This window comes from Ovis canadensis, chromosome 7 (genome assembly GCF_042477335.2).
Source record: "Ovis canadensis isolate MfBH-ARS-UI-01 breed Bighorn chromosome 7, ARS-UI_OviCan_v2, whole genome shotgun sequence".
Taxonomy (NCBI): domain Eukaryota; kingdom Metazoa; phylum Chordata; class Mammalia; order Artiodactyla; family Bovidae; genus Ovis; species Ovis canadensis.
In genome coordinates, this window is record NC_091251.1 from 37544243 (window position 1) to 37566935 (window position 22693).

Consider the following 22693-nt stretch of genomic DNA (forward strand, 5'->3'; position numbering starts at 1 on the left):
AACAGCACACAAAGGTTCTTTTTGTCTATGTGTTCACCAACATTTGATGTTTCTAGACTTTTTGATGATGGCCATGTTGTTAGGTGTGAAAAGATGTCTCATTTTGTTTTTGATTTGCCCTTCTCTGATGATTAGTAGTGTTGAGTATCTTTTCATCTGCCTGTTGGCCACTTGTACGTCATCTTGGAAAAATGTCTATTCAGGTCTTCTGTCCATTTTTAATCAGGTTGATATTTTTTGAGATTGAGTTGTATGAGCTGTTTATATATTTTGGATTTTGATTGCTTTGTTGGTCATATCATTTGCAAATATTTTCTCCCATTCAGTAGGTTGTGTTTATCTTTTGTCAATGGTTTCCTTTGCTATACACGTTTTATGTTTAATTAGGTCCTATTTATTTATTTTTGCTTTTGTTTCCTTTGCTGTAAGTTACAGATCCCAAAAAGATGCTTCTATGATTCGCGATAAGAGTGTTCTGCCTGTGTTTTCTTCTATGAATTTTATGGTTCTTATCTTTTAAATTACAATTCTCTTATTTTATATAAAGAAAAAATGCCTATTTAAAAGAAGTTTTGAACTTCAAAAGAGGTCTGCATAAGTGCAAATCAAGAGGAGAATGTTTTGGCTATACTCGTCTACATTTCCTTGTCTTATGAAAATCATAATAATTATCTGTTGGACAAAATTGATGAAGACTGTCTTCTGGTTCTGCCTCAGCAAGAAACTGTCACTCCAAATTTTTAAAAGAATATTTTGAGGGGGGGTTTTATGTGGATGAATGGCTACCCAGGTGGCACTAGTGGTAAAGAACCTGCCTGCCAATGTAGGATATGTAAGAGACAAAGGTTCAATCCCTGGGTTGGGATCATCCCCTAGATAAGGAAATGGCAACTCACTACAGTATACTTGCTGGAGAATCCCATGGAGAGAGGAGCCTAGCAGGCTACAGTCAATAGAGTTGCACAGTATTGAACATGACTGAAGCGACTAAGAGCCCATATGTACCAAATGAGAGATCATTTAAAAATATTTGTAAGGTGTTTGAGCATACCAAAGTATGATCAAAAGATGAAAGCAACTCAAATGCTCATCAATGGATAAATGAATGAAAAAAAATGTGATATACATACAGTGTGACATTTATTCAACCTAATAAAGAGTGGAAATTCTGCAACATGCTGAAACATGGATGGACCAGTCACAAAATGATAAATATTGTGTGATTCTATTTATATAAGTTTCTTGGAGTAGTCAAATTGATAGAGACAGAAAGTAGAATAGTGGTCACCACCAGCTCTGGGTAGGGAAATGGGGAATTATTGTTTAATGAATATAGAGTTTCAGTTTTGGAAGAAAAAAAGTTATAGATTGAATGGTGGTAATTGTTGCTCAACAATGTGAACATATTTAATGCCACAGAACTGTAGACTTAAAAAATTAATTGTAATGTCACATTATGTGTATCTTACATAGTTAAAAATAACTTAAAAATGCAAGGCATACTACCAGTGTCAATTTTTCTGTATTTTATTGTTATTGTTTCACATTTCTACTGTACACTTTTTTGGGCAGTCTCTGCAGCTGTGACCGTGTCTGCGTGTGCATTTTATTTTCATCCATGATGTTGCTGTTACAACTTTTTCTCAGTAGTAAAAGCTACGAAGGGTAGGATGCATGCGTGCATCCCTTCAGTCGTGTCCACCAGGCTCCTCTGTCCATGGGATTCTCCACGCAAGAATACTGGAGTGGGTTACCATGCCCTCCTCCACGGGATCTTCCTGATCCAGGGATTGAACCCATTTCTTTTATGTCTCCTGCACTGGCAACAGGGTTCTTTACCACTAGTTCCACTTGGGAAGCCTGAAGGGTAGGATATTTCCCTTGAAATCATGACTACTTCTCCACTCCCCAACTCCAACTGTGTTTTGTCCTCCAAGGTACCCTTTTGTCATCAAACAGCAAAACAAAAGGGCACCTTGGAGGACAGAGCAAGGAAGTCTCTCCCCTTCTTCCAAATGTAGATTTCTACCTCAGGAATTTCTTTCACCCTTTGTGCACATAATTGTTAGAAAATGCACTATCTGACCAGGAATAACTTTAAAGAAAGGAATAATTTTGGATCTGAGATAGATATGTAAGGTCAAGTCCACCTGAGATGTGCAAACTTTTGACACCTGAAGGAATTTTCTCTGAGGCTGCCCAGTGTTACCCATTCTTCAGGTATACCAGGTGGAGCCTGTGCTGAATCTCAGAAATACTTCCTACTTGAGCCAACTGGATCCAGCCTCCTCCACTGTTAGCCACAGTTTTGATGTGTAAGTAGAAAGAGAGCACCGCCTCTGTTTCTATCCTCAGGACATATAAGGCTAAAGCAGAGCTGTCCAATAGAAAGAGGTGGGCCACACATACAAGCAACATGTATAGGGTACATTTTTCTAGTTACTGCATTAAAAAGAAATAGTAAATTGAATTTTAATAATCTATTAGCCTAAAACATCATTTCAACATGTAGTCAATATAAAATTATTAACCAGAAATCTTGCATTCATTTTTTTCCTCCTGCAAACTGGGGTGAATTTTATATACATTAACAGCATGTTTCAGCTTGGATTCACATTTCAGGTGCTCAGTAGCCACATGTAGCTAGTGGTTACCATATTAGACAGTGTAGCTCTTGGCTTCCTGTGTCCTCCTTTTGTAATGAGAGTGGGTGGAAGTGTGGTAAATTAAAATTAGGAGATTAGGAGCTTTCATAAGTACCTTTAGATAAATGACTTACTGTGTTTTCTTTACTCTCCCTTCCTGTTTGTCCTCTTCCTCTGAAGGGAGGCTGAAATTCAAAACATAGCTTTCAGAGAAGAGAGAGGGATAAAAACCTTGAAGTGGCAAAAGAGACAAGGAGGGCTACCAGTGAAGTCAGGTCAGGGCCACTTTGAGAAAAATAGCACAGTGGGATTGTATTGATGTTTCCCACAGTGATGGTTGTAGAAAGGGGTTGGTAGAGAGGAAGAAGAGGGTAACTTATTAGGAGATGAGAGTTTGCAGCCCCCTCTTAAGTCTTGCTGATGGTGGTATATAGACCAGAGGATATGCCTTTTTATACAAAGAACTACAAGGCCTGCAAGGGCTTCTTAAACTTTTAATTGTGTTCTAAGTAGTACATTTGACATTGATGATGCATAGGTGATTATGATAGAATCCTTGTTCTGGAGAAACTCTTGATTTATGGGATCACAGATATGTTAACAATTCAAAAAAAAAAATTACCAAGAGAGAGGAATGCATAAGTTGCCAGAGCACAGAGCAGTGTTGGACTAAGAGTACAGGTTTGGGGGGTGTAGGTGGGAAGTGCCAGAGAAGTGTTCTCAGAGAAGCTGATATTTCAGCTGAGTTTTGGGTGACAAGTTGAAAGTTTTCTAGGTATAAGTGAGGGAATGATGGTGGTTGGTGATGTTGCAAACAGTAAAAGGAGCATACAGAACATTCCTAATATATGACTGAATGCACGCTGAGTGTGGGGCTCCTGGAAGGAAATGAACTTAAACATGCAGGAACTTAGATATGCTAAAGATGTTGAACTTGATCCTGTAGGTGGGAAGGAAATATATAGGGATGGAAAGCAAAGAAGAGATGACAAGATTTTCATTTTAGAATTTTCATTTTAAATTTAGGTATTCTGTTTAATGCCATAATACAGCTCCTTCTCTTACCAAGTATGTCGTAAGCTATCAGATTAACTTTAAAGAGAAGATGAATTCAAATTAATTTCATTATCTCAATCTTTTGAGAATTTCACAATTTCCCTTAAAAAAACTGCTGATATCTCAGAGTGTTACAGAGTCAAGTTAGCAACAGATTCAGTGAGTTCTGAAGGACCATATATCCCTCATGTGTACACATTGAAATAGCATGAGAACTGCCTTGGTTCTATAATGGCTTGTGAATAGTTAATACAGTTCCCCAGGTCTTTATTTGGTGGGATCACTAGCTCTGTGTTCTTGAGGATCTAGAATGTTTGAAAGGTAGCCATTGGGTCACCTTGGATAAAAAGATAGACTTAAGGATATGTTCATGTTCTCTCAGTTGACACTGACATATATAATCACACTGGAGGCATGAAATAGTGTTGCCACACTTATTTATAAAGTCTGGCTTGAAGAACTAGGCTAGCAGCACAGTACACAGCTTTGGTGCTAAGAACAGAGGGAAAGGTAACGTTAATGAAGAAAGTTCTGGAACTTTTTGGAGGGAAATGTGACCAAAATTTAAAATATATTCACTCTATGACTCAAAATTTTTGTTTTTCAGGATTTATCCTTCATATACAGTTTTCTTAATTTCTCCCTGTTATTTTAAATTAGAAAGTTGAATGGAATTATTCTGTACATATATAAATTATGATACAGTTGTCGACTTAAAAAATATAGCCACAACCTGAAAGTAGAGAGTTATTTTATTTGATGGGAATGTTTAGGACTCAGAGCTCAGGAGACAGGCAGGAGGGGAACAAAGGGAGCAGGCAGTTTGAAAGCATTCTATGCGTGGGAAGATGCAAACATCCAGGCTCACTGAATTCATTCCTTTCACATGCATCTCAGGGGCCAATCTTGCTTCCTCATTCATCTTGCTTCTTGCATTTCCCCTGCCTCCCAGCCTCCCTACCCCCACCTCAGTAATCATTGTAAGGCTGGCAGCATTTACTGGATTACAGTTTTGGGAGCCCTTATTCACAGAGAGGCCTGGCATGCTGCAGTCCATGGAGTCACAAAAAGAGTCAGACACGACTGAGCAACTGAACTGAACTGATTCACATTTTGAGGCCAGAATTGCCGATGGCTGTGACATTTCTTGTTTATTAACATGGCAGGAGATATTTTCATTTCACATAGTCAACCATGGATTGTTTTCTTTATATATTTATATATTTATCAAAATATAAATATTTGACTTAGTCACATTTTTGTTCTCCAAACAAAGTTCTTTTGTAGTGGGTCACTTGAAAGATGTTTACTTACTACTCATTTAAATCCCAAACAGGTATTCCTGCTCCACAGGAGATTGTTCTTCATGTGATGATCTGGAACTTAGGTTTTTCCAACTTGGGCTTTGTCATCTTCAGAACCCAGCTTCTTGGGTCAACATGCTCAATCACATCAGAGAGCATCAAGGACTGTGTATGGGTAAGGCCTGAAGTATTGCACATCAGCTTTAAATACATCACAACAAGTAGAACTCAGTCATATGAGCACACCTAGGCTGCAAGGAAGGCTTAGAAAAAAAACTTAAGTTGAAGAAGAGGAAATGGATTTGTTGCAGTCATACAATTAATGTCTCAACTTTTTGGTTGACCAATACCTATCTCGTTTGATCTATATGTGGAAATGAGGAGTTTTGTAAGGAATAGAGACAGCTCTGTGGAATAGGCTTGTGTGTGTGTGCGTGAGTAATTTCCTCAGTTCTGTCTCATTGCAACAAAAATTTGAAGCGACGGACCAGCATTACAGCCCTCGGACAGACCGTGTCATAGCTCTTGGACAGATCAGTGTTACAGCTCAGTTTTATTTAGAAAATAAAGGAAAATGCATCCTTGAGGCGTAAGGGTATGCTGACCCAAAAGACACAAAGAGAAGAGAGAGAGACCCCCAGTCCTTTGGCTCCTCTTTTTGTATGTTTTTCTCCTCTCCCTTGGCCTGCCCTATGTAAATTGAGCTAGCCAGGAGTGCTGTTTGTTTTACCTGAGGTCCTCACTCCGGTCCTTGGACCTTCCTTTGTTTGGGGGGCCTTTCCCTTCTTTCTCTTTTAGCCACCGCCCTTCTGGACTCCTTTTTCCAATTTCAACTACCTAACAGGCTCATTTTGGATTTAGTGGATGAGATCTTTAAATTGCATTTGGACCACAGGAATGGGAAATTCTAGATCTAACAAAGCTTGAAGGTAATGGTACATATCATGTCAAAATCTTTGTTAGCTAAGAAGTAATTTACAAAGTTAGGAGACACAACTCTTGAGGGAGCAATAATGTGCCAGCCTAGAATATTTGGGTGTATATGTTTGCATGTATGCGTGTTTGCATGTGAGTCTATATATAAGTGTGTGCACACGCATGTGGTTTTTATCTCCAATCTGATCATCACTGAAGATAAAACATCTTTGAGTCTATATGATGCATATTAATTGCTTCCATTGCTCCTGGGGCTGAGATCTCCAGAGACAGGCTTCAGAGTCTGGAAGGAATAAATAATGAGAAATGGAGAGATTTGTGGTATATTCTATTCCCTGAGTAAAACCTGAAAGGAATCTTTGTGAAGAAAGGTACCTAAAGGTGTTTTATAAAGGAGTTGACACCTTAGACTCCTGGGAAGCATTAGGATAAGTGTATATGGGCATATGGAACAGCCACTTATTTCCCATGTCTTGATGTCCATTTCATTTTATATATTATTATGAAAAAGGAGCATAAATATTCATGATTGCTTTCATTTACAAATACTGTTCCTAATACAAAAATCTTAATAGACATGGAATTAACAAAAAAATTTTTTTGTCAAGATGTCATTTTGTTTTTTTACAAGTTGTCTTCAAAATAACTGTATTTTTAGCAGACAGGAAAATGGAAACTTTTTTCTTGACAACTTGGGCAATAATTTAGATGAATCTCTTGTTTTCTGTTTTCTTTCACACAGATGACAACATAGCAAATCAATACCCATTTTGTGTGGCTTGTGAGGGAAGAAAACTTTGTAAGTAGAAGCTAATTTGTTTAATGAAATATGCAGATTCAAAAGACTCAAAAGAAAATGGGACTGGGGAATCAAGTAGGATTCTTTATAGTCTGAGCCAACAGGGAAGCCTTCTGAGACATACCCAAAGGCAAAACAGGAGTGACTATTCAGTGTGTTGATCTATGGGAACTGAAGGGCCCTTCAGTTCAGTTCAGTTCAGTTGCTCAGTCATGTCTGACTCTTTGCGACCCCATGAAATGCAGCACGCCAGGCCTCCCTGTCCATTACCAATTCCTGGAGTTCACTCAAACTCACATCCATCAAGTTGGGGATGCCATTCAGCTATCTCATCCTCTGTCGTCCCCTTCTCCTCCTGCCCCTAATCCCTCCCAGCATCAGAGTCTTTTCCAATGAGTCAACTCTTCACATGAGGTGGCCAAAGTACTGGAGTTTCAGCTTTAGCATTATTCCGTCCAAAGAACACCCAGGACTGATCTCCTTTAGGATGGACTGGTTGGATCTCCTTGCCATCCAAGGGACGCTCAAGAGTCTTCTCCAACACCACAGTTCAAAAGCATCAATTCTTCGGCGCTCAGCTTTCTTCACAGTCCAACTCTCACATTCATACATGACTACTGGAAAAACCATAGCCTTGACTAGATGGACCTTAATCGGCAAAGTAATGTCTCTGCTTTTGAATATGTTATCTAGGTTGGTCATAACTTTCCTTCTAAGGAGTAAGCCTCTTTTAATTTCATGGCTGCAATCACCATCTGCAGTGATTTTGGAGCCCCCCTCCCCCAAATAAAGTCTGACACTGTTTCCACTGTTTCCCCATTTATTTGCCATGAAGTGATGGGACCAGATGCCATGATCTTCGTTTTCTGAATGTTGAGCTTTAAGCCAACTTTTTCGCTCTCCTCTTTCACTTTCATCAAGAGGCTTTTTAGTTTCCTTTCACCTTCTGCCATAAGGGTGGTGTCGTCTGCATATCTGAGGTTCTTGATATTTCTCCTGGCAATCTTGATTCCAGCTTGTGCTTCTTCCAGCCCAGCATTTCTCATGATGTACTCTGCATAGAAGTTAAATAAGCAGGGTGACAACATACAGTCTTGACATACTCCTTTTCCTATTTGGAACCAGTCTGTTGTTCTATGTCCAGTTCTAACTGTTACTTCCTGAACTGCATATAGGTTTCTCAAGAGGCAGGTTAGGTGGTCTGGTATCCCCATCTCTTTCAGAATTTTCCACAGTTTATTGTGATCCACACAGTCAAAGGCTTTGGCATAGTCAATAAAGCAGAAATAGATATTTTTCTGGAACTCTCTTGCCTTTTCAATGATCCGGTGGATGTTAGCAATTTGATCTCTGGTTCTTCTGCTTTTTCTAAAGCCAGCTTGAACATCTGGAAGTTCATGGTTCATGTAATGGTGAAGCCTGGCTTGGAGAACTTTGAGCATTACTTTACTAGCATGTGAGATGAATGCAATTGTGCAGTAGTTTGAGCATTCTTTGGCATTGCCTTTCTTTGGAATTGGAATGAAAACTGACCTTTTCCAGTCCTGTGGCCACTGCTGAGTTTTCCAAATTTGCTGGCATATTGAGTGCAGCACTTAGAATGTATCTATTGTGCTGAGAATGGCATTTGCTCTGAGGCATCCCAGGTGAGAGGACAATTGGAAGACAGCTAGAGAATATTACTGTGGAAAATGAAAAGTAAGTTCTCTCTTTTCTGTCTTCCTCCTGTGCTCCTTGAGCAATATTTAATTACCTCTGCTTATTTTAAAGACCAGGAAATTAGATTTCTACCACTGCCCATCTCTTGAAACAAACCCTGGTATCTTTTTGCACACTTATTACCCAAGGTCAGGTTCTTCACACTTTCTCCTTGGGTTATAAAAACAGCTTTCTAATAATTTCTTGTTAATTTCATCAACCTATAATTGTCTGGTGAATTGTCTTGCAAATGCAGCTTCCATAAACTCTTGATCATTTTACTGTTGTACTAGACCAGCTCCAGATTTCCACTGACTAGCAAATTAAGCCTGAACAAGTCAGACTGGCAGTGAGTCCTCTGCTATGAGGCCCTATCTTTGTACCTAATATGACTATACCTTTACAGATATTCTAACTTCCACTCTTTTGGATTTTTCTGTAAACATAATTTCTTGTATTCAAATCTTTTCATATTATATGCTATTGATATTCTGCCTCCATCATTGCTCTTGGAAATGTGTGTTTTGCCAAGGTCCATCACCCTCTCAAAAGCCTTTCCTTTTTTTTTTTTTCAATTGAATATAATCGTCATGTCTCACATGATGCAGAAACCAAGCGCCACACTCAGAAAGTTGGAGAACTCATGTTTATTATGCCGATGGGCCCAGAGGAGTTAACACTCCAGGCTCTGAGCCCCAAAGGGGTTACAGAATTTTTATACACGGGCAGGCCTGATTAAGTTGATTTGCAGGCTTGCAGGGGCTAGGCGATTGCAAAGAACAAGACAAGGGTGAGTGAGATAAGCTCCAGTTCCTAGTATTGTGAGTCCCCACTTTCTGAGATAGAAGTGATCCATAATTTGCAAGGAGCAAGCTGAGTTACAGAGGCAGAAGAAGCAGGAAGTTATATAAAAATTTAACTTTTCTTCTTCTTTCCCCTCTCTTGATGCTTCTATCACTCATTGAAGAAAGCATCATCTCATGTTTCAGTAGGACATTCAGAGCTCCCTGTCATTTAGGGGGCTATACTGAGCTATTACCATTTGTAACCTTATAGATTCAATTTTAGAGGTTATGAACTGGGTAATAGCATTGAGAATACAAGGCCAAACAAGAGCACCACAAACAGTATGAAGAGAGGACCTGTTAAAGCAGAAAGTAATGATGCCCAGCTCCAGATATTGTTCCAGTTACCCCAGGAATTAGCTAGTTTCTCTCTCCTCTTTATGATTTGTTCCCTTTGCTGTTGGGCCCTGTCCCTAACTATTTCTGATTGGTTTACATGAAAGCAGCATTCTTCATTCAAAAAGAGGAAGAGTCCTCCCTTTTCAACTGTCAGTATGTCTAGCCCTCTCCTATTCTGTAAAACCACCTCAGCCAGGGAGTCTAGTTGGTCCTGTAATGAAGAGCACAGCAATAATACCAATTAGGGATAGAGGCTAGGGTTGACAATGAAAATCCATTGATATTTTGATAGCTGGATCCTCAAGCTTCTTCCATGCGTTGACTGGCCAGCTGCCGGAGTGTGGCTGGAGCAAGGCTGAAGAATCCTCAAGCTTCTGCCTTGCATTGACTCATCAGCTTCTGGAGCGACCAGAGCAGAGCTCAGTGTCCTTCGTGGGTGAGGGCCATTGTCTTTGGAACCAGACCTTGAGGAGGTTTTTGGGGTCCTGAACTGCTTTCTAGGTGTCCTCATCACAGGAAGTAACTCCTTCTTGACTGGTGTGGTGGATCCAAGGGATGACACCTATAACTTTAACAGCAGTAGGGGTTGACAGGACGACCATGCGAGAGCCTGTCCAAACTGGCTGAAGTGTTTTTTTCTTTTTCCTGCAGCCATGAAATTAAAAGATGCTTACTCCTTGGAAGAAAAGTTATGACCAACCTAGATAGCATATTCAAAAGCAGAGACATTACTTTTCCAACAAAGGTCCATCTAGTCAAGGCTATGGTTTTTCCAGTAGTCATGTATGGATGTAGAGTTGGACTGTGAAGAAGGCTGAGTGCTGAAGAATTGATGCTTTTGAACTGTGGTGTTGGAGAAGATTCTTGAGAGTCCCTTGGACTGCAAGGAGATCCAACCAGTCCATTCTGAAGGAGATCAGCCCTGGGATTTCTTTGGGAGGAATGATGCTAAAGCTGAAACTCCAGTACTATGGCCACCTCATGGGAAGAGCTGACTCATTGGAAAAGACTCTGATGCTGGGAGGGATTGGGGGCAGGACATCTCAGTTCAGCTAGTTGCTGGTGATCTCCCTTGAGCTTTTTATCACTGGGGGTGGTCTCCCATATAAGATCACAAAAGGAGAATAGCCTGAGGACCTTGGGGTGCATTTATGGAGAGAGATGAGAGTCCACAGACTGATAAGGCAGTTTGTTCTAGCATTGTCTGGGTGTTGGCCAGGGGTTATTCTTGTTGTACCACTACTTGGAGAAACAAACTTAACAAGAAAGTTAAAGATATATGGCCCAAAGATTAATAGATGTAGGAAAGCTGCTGAGGGGCTAGCCAGGAGAACCAGGTCCAGACACTGATTCATGAAATTAGTGTTTCTCTAGGTATGAGAAGATGCAAGAATTTTTACTCATAAAAATCTTTACCTGAAAACATCTGACAATCTGAAGGCCTGTTCCCCCCTGCCCCAAACCACCCCACCACCCCCAGAGCACAGAGTGCCTTATTTTTTTGTCTCCACCCTGAACTCCTTTAAAGGTGGTGTTGAAGGTCAGCATCTTGTAGTCATGATTTAATCTTTGTGGAGACAACTGGCAAGGGTCAACTTTCAGTCAGCAGGACCCCTTCATAACCACATGTTTGACCATGTTTTGGGGGCATTTCATGGTTATTGTGTCCTGCAGTTCTGGGAAGGCTCATTCCCAGGTCAAACAAAGATTCCATTGACAGGCCACTCAATGTCTTGTCACTAGACCAGGCCTTGTATGTAGCAAAAGTCTCTGGACCATACCTCTCTTACTAGCCTCTTGGTCCAGGAAAATATTTCCTCTTGTTGTTTCTTCTCATATCTAGAGTTACATTGTTATAATTATTGATCTCATATAGAACTGCAAATCAGCAGTTTATCACAGGCTCAGTCACACATTTGGTAATGTTAGAAATAATCTTCTGAAGCAAGCTACATAGAAAGTAATATCAGTCAGTCAGTTCAGTCTCTCAGTCGTGTCTGACCCTTTGCGACCCCATGGACTGCAGCACGCCAGGCCTCCCTGTCCATCACCAACTCCCAGAGTTCACTCAAACTCACGTCCATTGAGTCGGTGATGCCATCTAGCCATCTCATCCTCTGTCATCCCCTTCTCCTCCTGCCCTCAATCCCTCCCAGCATCAAAGTCTTTTCCAGTGAGTCAACTCTTCGCATGAGGTGGCCAAAGTACTGGAGTTTCAGCTTTAGCATCAGTCCTTCCAAAGAACACCCAGGGCTGATCTCCTTTAGGATGGACTGGTTAGATCTCCTTGCAGTCCAAGAGACTCTCAAGAGTCTTCTCCAACATCACAGTTCAAAAGCATCAATTCTTCAGCACTCAGCTTTCTTCACAGTCCAACTTTCAATCCATACATGACTACTGGAAAAACCATAGCCTAGACTAGATGGACCTTAGTTGGCAAAGTAATGTCTCTGTTTTTGAATATGCCATCTAGGTTGGTCATAACTTTCCTTCCAAGGAGTAAGCGTCTTTTAATTTCATGGCTGTAATCACCATCTGCAGAGATTTTGGAGCCCTGCCAAAATAAAGTCTGACACTGTTTCCACTGTTTCCTCATCCATTTCCCATAAAGTGATGGGACCAGATGCCATGATCTTTGTTTTCTGAATGTTGAGCTTTAAGCCAACTTTTTCACTCTCCACTTTCACTTTCATCAAGAGGCTTTTTAGTTTCTCTTCACTTTCTGCCATAAGGGTGGTGTCATCTGCATATATGAGATTATTGATATTTCTCCAGGCAATCTTGATTTCAGCTTGTGCTTCTTCCAGTCCAGCGTTTCTTATGGTGTACTCTGCATAGAAGTTAAATAAGCAGGGTGACAATATACAGCCCTGATGTACTCCTTTTCCTATTTGGAACCAGTCTGTTGTTCCATATCCAGTTCTAACTGTTGCTTCCTGACCTGCATATAGGTTTCAGTCCTAACCATGCACAAAACTTTTTTCAGGGTCCACTTTCCACAAACTTTTTAATCACTTTCCGTAATAGCCACCTGTTAAGTCAGACGTACTTTCTCTTCCCTTTACAAAATATAATTTTATTTTTATACCTTCTTTATTAAAAACATATATCCTACTTTCCTTATTATATTAGCAAACAAACATTAATACTAGATATTTAATATTGAATATTTCCCAGTTCACATGAATCTGAAATTTATTTAGATTAATTTTTCTTGTATTTAGAATTGCTTGATTTGTAAGCACTCACTTTTCTTTAGGCCAATTAAATTAGAACTCATTTACAACTTCAACAATACTATCAGAAAAAAATACACTGAAATATACATAAATTCAGACAGACAGAGATCTTGTAGTTTTTTGTTTGAGATTAAAATATCTTTTTGACCCCCCCTCCCTTTTTTTTTTCCTTTTTTTGAAGTTCTAATTTGCTCAAGGCTGAGGTCTCAGTCAAAGTTGGCTATTTATTTCAAGGACGTGGAAAGTATTAACTTCAAGCTTTTTCCTAGGCAGGCCTTTTAACAAGCTAGTTGTTTTTAGTTGCATATACAAAAAGAATTGGTTTTGCAGTTTCCATAAAGAAAAATTTCTCTCACTCTGTTCAGTCAGCAATCACACACTCACAATCATTCAGAGATTATCACAGTGCCTCCCTTCTCCTGAGTCCTCAGGTTTCCTTAACTGTTGCTCCCTTCCTGGGAGCTCCAAGGAGGTTGTGTCAGAATGCCTCCCTTCTCCAGAGTCCCCAGTTCTCCCTATCTGATACTCCCTTCGTGGGATCTCCAAGGAGGTGATCAGTCTCCTCTTTTACCCGTTGGAGTAGGACCTGACTGGGGACTGGCCCCGGGGCCTTACCTGATCCTGTGGCCATTCCTGGTGAGTTGGTCCGTCCCTCCAATGAGTCCAGTCAGGGCGTGGCCATCCAGAGAGTCGGAACACCATCTGAAAGAGAACCTGGAATACTGTCAGGTGGCATGTCTCCTTGTTCATCTCGGGGTTCCTTTGCTCCAGTCTGGCCAAACCACCAGCCCTGTGCTCAAGGGGCCATTGTGGTTGGAATCTTGCTGAGGCTTCCAGAAATGATGCAGAAACCAGTACTCAAGAAACCAAGCACCACACTCGGAGAGTTGGAGAACTCAGGTTTATTATGCTGGTGGGCCAAGAGGAGTTAACACTCTAAGCTCTAAGCCCCAGACAAAGGGGTTACAGAGCTTTTATACATGGCCAGACATGATTAAGCGGGCTTGTGGGTTTGTGGGGGCTGGACAATTGCAAATAGCAGCACAAGGGTGAGTGAGATAAGCTCCAGTTCCTAGTATTGTGAGTCTCCACTTTCTGAGACCTATGTCATCCAGACTTTTCAAGGAGCAAGCTCAGTTACAGAGGCAGAAGGAACAGGAGGTTATGTAAAATTTTAACTTTTCCTCTTCAACATGACAACAAAAACTTTCTTATGTCACATCACACTGTTAACTGCATCGGTGGCAGCACTACAACATAGGTGGAGGGCTGCTAACATCCAGTCCATATTCCATATTAGCTCCCCATGAAATTACCACAAATAAACACACAATCTAAGCCAAAACAGTTTCCTTGCTGTGCGAATGAGGTTCCAAGGTAATTTCCCTAGCTGTTGTAGTGCATGCATGCCCAGTCATATGCGACTTTGTGACCTCATGGACTATAGCCTGCCAGGCTCCTCTGACCATAGGATTTTTCAGGCAGGAATACTGGAATAGGTTGCCGTGTCCTCCTGCAGGGGATCTTCCCGACCCAGAGATTGAATGTGCATCTCCTGTGCCTTCTGCGTTGGCAGGAGGATTCTTTACCCATTGAGCCACCTGGAAATTCCCTTAGATCTCTTCTAATCAGATTCAAACTCCTATATGGAAATTCTAAAGCCCTTAATGTGTTATTTGAAGTCATTTTGAGCAAAAGATGTTTGACATAACCCAAAGAGCAGGAACTCTGCTTTTTTTGTTCGTTGTCTTTTCCTACCTCCTAGAACAGTGCCTGGCAATAGTATGTGCAAAATAAAAGTTTATTAAACAAACAAGAAGGAAAAGGAGAAAAAGAGGAAAGAAAAACTCACTTTTCTAGAGGGAAGACAGAAATACAAAAAACCCAAATTATGGAAAGGAAACATATCTCTTCATCAGGAATTGGAAAAATATAGATATTTCTGTGTTTCTCATTTTCTCTGTTACTTCCACAGTTCAGATGAATGAGGACCTTAGAGACTAATACCTCTGGGTCTGTGAGTGAGTTCATTCTCCTGGGCTTCCTCTGCCTCAGAGACCTCCAGTTCCTCCTCTTTGTGCTCTTCTCCATCATCTATTTCCTGATCCTCATGGGGAACACAGCCATTATCTGTGCCGTGTGGTCAAGCTGGAAGCTCTATACACCCATGTACATCCTCCTGGCCAACTTCTCCTTCCTGGAGATCTGCTATGTCAGTTCCAATGTGCCCAAAATGTTGGCCAAGATCATCTCCCAGACCAAGAGCGTCTCCTCTGCTGGCTGCCTGCTCCAGTTCTACTTCTTCTCCATGTGTGCGGCTGTTTATTTCTGTCAGTGATGTCTTTTGATCAATTTCTTGTCATTTGTAGACCTTTGCATTATCCTATCATTATGACCCATCGCCTGTATGTGTTGTTAGTGGTCTTCTGCTGGGCAGGTGGCTTTCTCTGGCTATTGACCCCTTTGATTCTAATATCTCAAGTGCCCTTCTGTGGTCCAAACACTGTTGACCATTTTCTCTGTGATCTAGTTCCTTTGCTGGCACGGTCCTGTGCTCCAGTATCTGGAATTAGGCTGATTTGTGGTATCGTGAGCTCTCTAATCATCTTCCTCACCTTACTGTATATTCTTGGCACTTACTTTTGTGTCCTCAGTGTGGTGCTATGGATGTCCTCAGGCTCAGGAAGGCAGAAGGCTTTCTCTACTTGTGCCTTCCACCTTGCTGTGGTATCCCTCTTCTGTGGCTCAGTCATGGTGATATATGGTAGCCCAGGTTCTGGCGAATATCCAGGGATACAGAAATTTGTCACCTTGTTCTATGCTTTGGCAACCCCTTTCTTTAATCTCCTGATCTACAACTTCCAGAACAAAGATATGGAAGAAGCACTAAAAATTTTTTTGAGTGTTTTACTGAAGGAAATCCTTAAAGGCTCCAAAAGTCGAATTTAACATAATGCATAATTCATGTTTAGGAGGATGCAAGATCATGAGATGAATGAGATTATGTTTTTTTCTTTCATTTTATTTTCATATATTGGGAAGATGACTTTGAAAAGTCCATTAGACCCATGATTTAAGTCTTAGGAAGTTATTATTCATGGCCTAGATATTTTTGTATCTTAGATATAGTTGTTTTGAATGATTTAATAAGATTTTCACACATTTCTCTTTTGGTATGCATTACATTTTGCTGACTTATCTCAACATCCTCAAATTCTGCCTTCATCAAAGCCAGTTCTTTGTTTTTAGAGCATAGCAAATGCTAATGTATTGCAATCATATGAATATTTAGCCAGTAATCTTTCAGATAATCAGATTACTAGACTTTTAAACAAAATCCTCAATATCAGAGAAAATTTAGCAGAATTTCTTTTGTGTATCCCATTATGCTAAGTATTGTTTTGGGCACCAACAAGGGTTCTCAGTAAGATTATATTGTCTTGATTGACTCTTCACATTTTGCCAATACTATCACTTTAGGAGGCAGGTCCTCATCTTCTATATGCAGATACATGAAGATTAGTTCATATTCAGTGTAAGCCAAAGAGTTGTAGACTTTGTGGGATCACTACAATCCAGCCCAAAGGTACACTTATTTTCTTTTTTTAAAATTTATTTTAATTATAGTTTAATTACTTTACAATATTGTGGTGGTTTTTGCCATACATTCACAAGAATCAGCCATGGGTGTACATGTGTTCCCCATCCTGAACCCCTCTCCCACCTCCCTCCTCATCCCATCCCTCAGGGCCATCCCAGTGCAACAGTCTCGAGCACCCTGTCTCATGCATTGAACCTGGACTGGCAATCTATTTCACATATGATAATATACATGTTTCAATGCTATACTCCCAAATCATCCCACCATTGCCGTCTCCCACACTAAAAGTCTTCTCCTAAAAGTCTGTTCTTTACATCAGTGTCTCTTTTGCTGTCTCTCATACAGGGTTATCGTTACCATCTTTCTAAATTCCATATATATGGATTAATATACTGTATTGGTGTTTTTCTTTCTGACTTACTTCACTCCGTATAATAGGCTCCAGTTTTATCCACCTCATTAGAACTGAATCAAATGCATTCTTTTTAATAGTTGAGTGAGCTACCCCACACCTGAGGCCAGGGGCAGCAGCCAGGAGGAGCAACCCCACGTCCAAGGAGCAGTGGCTGCGTGGGCGCAGTAGAGCTGAGAGGAGCTACTCCACGTTCAAGGTCAGGAGGGGCGGCAGTGAAGAGATACCCCATGTTCAAGGTAAGAGAAACCCAAGTAAGATGGTAGGTGTTGCAAGAGGGCATCAGAGGGCAGACACACTGAAACCATAATCACAGAAAACTAGTCAGTCTAATCACACTAGGACCACAGCATTGTTTAACTCAGTGAAACTAAGCCATACCCTGTGGGGCCACCCAAGACAGGCAGGCATGGTGGAGAGGTCTGACAGAATGTGGCCCACTGGAGAAAGGAATGGCAAACCACTTCAGCATTCTTGCCTTGAGAACCCCATGAACAGTATGAAAAGGCAAAATGATGGGATACTGATAGGGGAACTCCCCAGGTCGGTAGGCGCCCAAATGCTACTGGAGATCAGTGGAGAAATAACTCCAGAAAGAATGAAGGGATGGAGCCAAAGCAAAAACAATACCTAGTTGCAGATGTGACTGGTGATAGAAGCAAGGTCCGATGCTGTAAAGAGCAATATTACATAGGAACCTGGAATGTTAGGTCCATGAATCAAGGCAAATTGGAAGTGATCACACAGGAGATGGCAAGAGTGAAAGTTGGCATTCTAGGAATCAGTGAACTAAAATGACTGGAATGGGTGAATTTAACTCAGATGACCATTATATCTACTACTGTGGGCAGGAATCCCTTAGAAGAAATGGAGTAGCCATCATAGTCAACAAAAGAATCCTAAATGCAATCTCAAAAACTACAGAATGCTCTCTGTTCATTACCAAGGCAAACCATTCAATATCACAGTAATCCAAGTCTATGCCCCAACCAGTAATGCTGAAGAAGCTGAAGTTAAACAGTTTTATGAAGACCTACAAGACCTTTTAGAACTAACATACAAAAAAGATGTCCTTTTCATTATAGGGGACTGGAATGCAAAAGTAGGAAGTCAAGAAATACCTGGAGTAACAGGCAAATTTGGCCTTGGAATGCGTAATGAAGCAGGGCAAAGACTAATAGAATTTTGCCAAGAAAATGCACTGATCATAGCAAAACACTCTTCCAACAACACAAGAGAAGACTCTACACATGGACATCACCAGATGGTCAACACTGAAATCAGACTGATTATATTCTTGGCAGCCAAAGATGGAGAAACTCTATACAGTCAACAAAAACAAGACTGGGAGCTGACTGTCGCTCAGACCATGAACTCCTTATTACCAAACTCAGACTTAAATTGAAGAAAGTGGGGGAAACCACTCGACCATTCAGGTATGACCTAAATCAAATCCCTTATGATTATACAGTGGAAGTGAAAAATAGATTTAAGGGCCTAGATCTGATAGATAGAGTGCCTGATGAACTATGGACTGAGGTTCGTAACACTGTACAGGAGACAGGGATCAAGACCATCCCCATGGAAAAGAAATGCAAAAATGCAAAATGGCTGTCTGAGGAGGCCTTACAAATAGCTGTGAAAAGAAGAGAAGTGAAAAGCAAAGGAGAAAAGGAAATATATAGGCATCTGAATGCAGAGTTCCAAAGAATAGCAAGGAGAGATAAGAAAGCCTTCCTCAGTGATCAATGCAAAGAAATAGAGGAAAAGAACAGAATGGGAAAGACTAGAGATCTCTTCAAGAAAATTAGAGATACCAAGGGAACATTTCATGCAAAGATGGGCTCGATAAAGGACAGAAATGGTATGGACCTAACAGAAGCAGAAGATATTAAGAAGAGGTGGCAAGAATACACAGAGGAACTGTACAAAAAAGATCTTCACGACCCAGATAATCACGATGGTGGGATCATTCACCTAGAGCCAGACATCCTGGAATGTGAAGTCGGGCTATTCCAGTTGAGCTCTTTCAAATCCTGAAAGATGATGCTGTGAAAGTGCTACACTCAATATGCCAGTAAATTTGGAAAACTCAGCAGTGGCCACAGGACTGGAAAAGGTCAGTTTTCATTCCAATCCCAAAGAAAGGCAATGCCAAAGAATGCTAAGACTACCGTACAATTGCACTCACCTCACACGCTGGTAAAGTAATGCTCAAAATCCTCCAAGCCAGGCTTCAGCAATACTTGAACCGTGAAATTCCAGATGTTCAAGATAGTTTTACAAAAGGCAGAGGAACCAGAGATCAAATTGCCAACATCCTCTGGATCATCAAAAAAGCAAGAGAGTTCCAGAAAAACATCTAATTCTACCTTATTGACTATGCCAAAGCCTTTGACTGTGTGGATCACAATAAACTGTGGAAAATTCTGAAAGAGATGGAAATACCAGACCACCTGACCTGCCTCTTGAGAAACCTATTTGCAGGTCAGGAAGCAACAGTTAGAACTAAACATGGAACAACAGACTGGTTCCAAATAGGAGAAGGAGTACGTCAAGGCTGTATATTGTCACCCTACTTATTTCACTTATACGCAGAGTACATCATGAGAAATGCTGGGCTGGAATAAGCACAAGCTAGAATCAAGATTGCCTGAAGAAATATCAATAACCTCAGATATGCAGATGACACCACCCTTATGACAGAAAGTGAAGAGGAGCTAAAAAGCCTCTTGATGAAAGTGAAAGAGGAGAGTGCAAAAGTTGGCTTAAAGCTCAACATTCAGAAAACGAAGATCATGGCATCTGGTCCCATCACTTCATGGGAAATAGATGGGGAAACAGTGGAAACAGTGTCAGACTTCATTTTGGGGGGCTCCAAAATCACCGCAGATGGTGACTGCAGCCATGAAATTAAAAGACGCTTACTCCTTGGAAGGAAAGTTATGACCAACCTAGACAGCATATTCAAAAGCAGAGACATTGCTTTGCCAATAAATGTCCATCTAGTCAAGCTATGGTTTTTCCAGTAGTCATGTATGTATGTGAGAACTGGACTGTGAAGAAAGCTGACTGCCAAAGAATTGATGCTTTTGAACTGTGGTGTTGGAGAAGACTCTTGAGAGTCCCTTGGACTGCAAGGAGATCCAACCAGTCCATCCTAAAGGAGATCAGTCCTGGGTGTTCTTGAAGGAATGATGTTAAGGCTAAAATTCCAGTACTTTGGCCACCTCATGCGAAGGGTTGACTCATTGGAAAAGACTCTGATGCTGAGAGGATTGGGGGCAGGAGGAAAAGGGGACGGCAGAGAATGAGATGGCTGGATGGCATCACTGACTCGATGGACTTGAGTTTGAGTGAACTCCGGGAGTTGGTGATGGACAGGGAGGCCTGGCGTGCTGCAATTCATGGGGTCGCAAAAAGTCGGACACTATTGAGCAAATGAACTGAACTGAATTGAATATTCCATTATGTATGTGTACCACAGCTTTCTTATCCCTTCGTCTGCTGATGGACATCTAGGTTGCTTCCATGTCCTAGCTTTGTTTGTAAACAGTGTTGTGATGAACATTGGGGTACATGTGTCTCTTTCAATTCTGGTTTCCTTGGTGCATATGTGGGATTGTTGGGTCATATGGCAGTTCTATGGCCAGTTTTTTAAGGAATCTCCACACTGTTCTCCATAGTGGCTGTACTAGTTTGCATTCCCACCAACAGTGTAAGATGGTTCCCTTTTCTCCACACCCTCTCCAGGATTTATTGCTTGTAGACTTTTCGATAGCAGCCATTCTGACCGGCATATAATGGTACCTCATTGTGGTTTTGATTTGCATTTCTCTGATAATGAGTAATGTTGAGCATCTTTTCATGTGTTTGTTAGCCATCTGTATGTCTTCTTTGGAGATATATCTGTTTAGGTCTTTAGCCCTTTTTTTGGGGGTCACTTATTTTTCTGAAATTGGGCTGTAGGAGTTGCTTGTATAATTTTGAGATTAATTCTTTGTCAGTTGCTTCGTTTGCTATTATTTTCTCCCATTCTGAAGGCTGTCTTTTCACTTTGCTTATAGTTTCCTTTGTTGTGCAGAAGCTTTTAAGTTTAATAGGTCTCATTTGTTTCTGTTTGCTTTTATTTCCATTACTGTGGGAGGTGGGTCATAGAGGATCCTGCTATGATTTACATCAGAGAGTGTTTTGTCTATGTTTTCCTCTAGGAATTTTATAGTTTCTGGTCTTACATTTGGAACTTTAATCCATTTTGAGTTTATTTTTGTGTATGACATTAGAAAGTATTCTAGTTTCATTCTTTTACAAGTGGCTGACCAGTTTTCCCAGCACCACTTGTTAAAGAGATTGTCTTTTCTCCACTGTATATTTTTGCCTCATTTGTCAAAGATAAGGTGTCCATAAGTGCATGGATTTATCTCTGGGCTTTCTATTTTGTTCCACTGATCTATATTTCTGTGTTCATGGTGCACTTATTTTCATGTAGTTCTCTATAAAATTCTCTGAGTCCCTCAGAGGTAATTTCTACTCTTCTAATTTCTTGTTTCCTAAAATAGGAACTTAATTTACAATATTGCACTTCATGAGGAAACGTTATGCTAAAATTTTGTTATGGAATAACAAATAAAGTTATTTTTGTTTAAACTTAGTCAAACATCAGAAAACTTCTGCTGCATATTTTTGCATGAAGATGCATTTCAAATTTAGATGTCTAATCCTAACATTTTAATCTTTTAAATTAGCTCTAGTCATACTGATTTATCAGTGGCTCCACTGAGCTATAGCTTGAACTTAAAGTCTTGACATTTACTTTTTTGAAATTGAAGTATAATTTTGTTACAATGTTGTGTTAGTTTCTGCTGTATAGGGAAGTGCATCAGCTGTATGTGTACATATATTCCCTTCCTCTTGGATCTCACAAAATGAAATAGTGTGGTATTTACCAAGAGTAAGTGTAGACTAGTAGAATATAACATATGACTTAAATATACTGATTATTAAAGAGATTTTAATATAAAATATAAATGTTTTTCATTTTTGGTGAGAAAGTTCTGAAAAAAATCTTAACAATCAACAAGTAATCTAGTTTTAGTTTTCTGTGAGTGTTGTTTTTCAAAAGGCATCTCTAATTTAACCATCATAACCCTAGGAATATATAAATACAGTCAGCCCTCTGTATTTGTAGTTTCTAGATCTGTGGACTCAAGGAGCTCTGGGGATCAAAAATACTGAAAAAAAAAAAAAAGCCAGAAATTTCCAAAAAGAAAAACTTGAATTTGTTGTATACAAGCAACTCTTTTCATAACATATACATTGTATTTATAACTACTTACATAACATTTACATTGTATTAGGTATTACAGGTAACCTAGAGATGAGTTAAAGTATACAGGATGTGCTTAGGTTACATGCAAATACCATGCCATTTTATACAAGGAAATTGAGCATTCTCAGGTTTTCGTATCTGTTGGGGTTCCTGATGTTCTTTCTCCTTCCTGATTTTCTCGCAAATACAAATAAGAGTAGAGACATCACCTTGGGAGAGGATGAGTGAGTGCAGTACTTTGAGAATGCAGAAAAATATATCCTTGAAACATAAATAATCTTTGCTGGTATTAAGAAGAAGGTAGAATTGACAAGCTTGACAACTTATCTCAAAAAAAGAGCTAACAATTTCTGTCCACTGCCCTATTTAATAAGTAGAAATCTTGCTCATGATTTTTACGTTATATGTCTCATATTTATATTGTTCTTGTACACAAAAGTTGGGCTTTTCTTCGGGCTCAGCAATAAAGAAACTGCCTGCAAAGTAGAAG

At 40.2% G+C, this 22693-nt stretch overlaps 1 long non-coding RNA gene and 1 pseudogene across 1 annotated transcript; one reads left to right on the forward strand and one right to left on the reverse strand.

Moving 5' to 3' along the window:
• Positions 1-9070: 9070 nt before the first annotated feature.
• On the reverse strand, positions 9071-13813 carry LOC138444100 (uncharacterized). Its single transcript, XR_011258398.1, has 2 exons — positions 13477-13813; positions 9071-10267 (listed from the first exon to the last, which is right to left on the reverse strand). It is a non-coding gene; the product is annotated as an uncharacterized lncRNA (long non-coding RNA).
• Positions 13814-14845: 1032 nt separating this feature from the next.
• Positions 14846-15810, forward strand: LOC138444006 (olfactory receptor 11G2-like; annotated as a pseudogene).
• The last annotated feature ends 6883 nt before the right edge of the window (positions 15811-22693 follow it).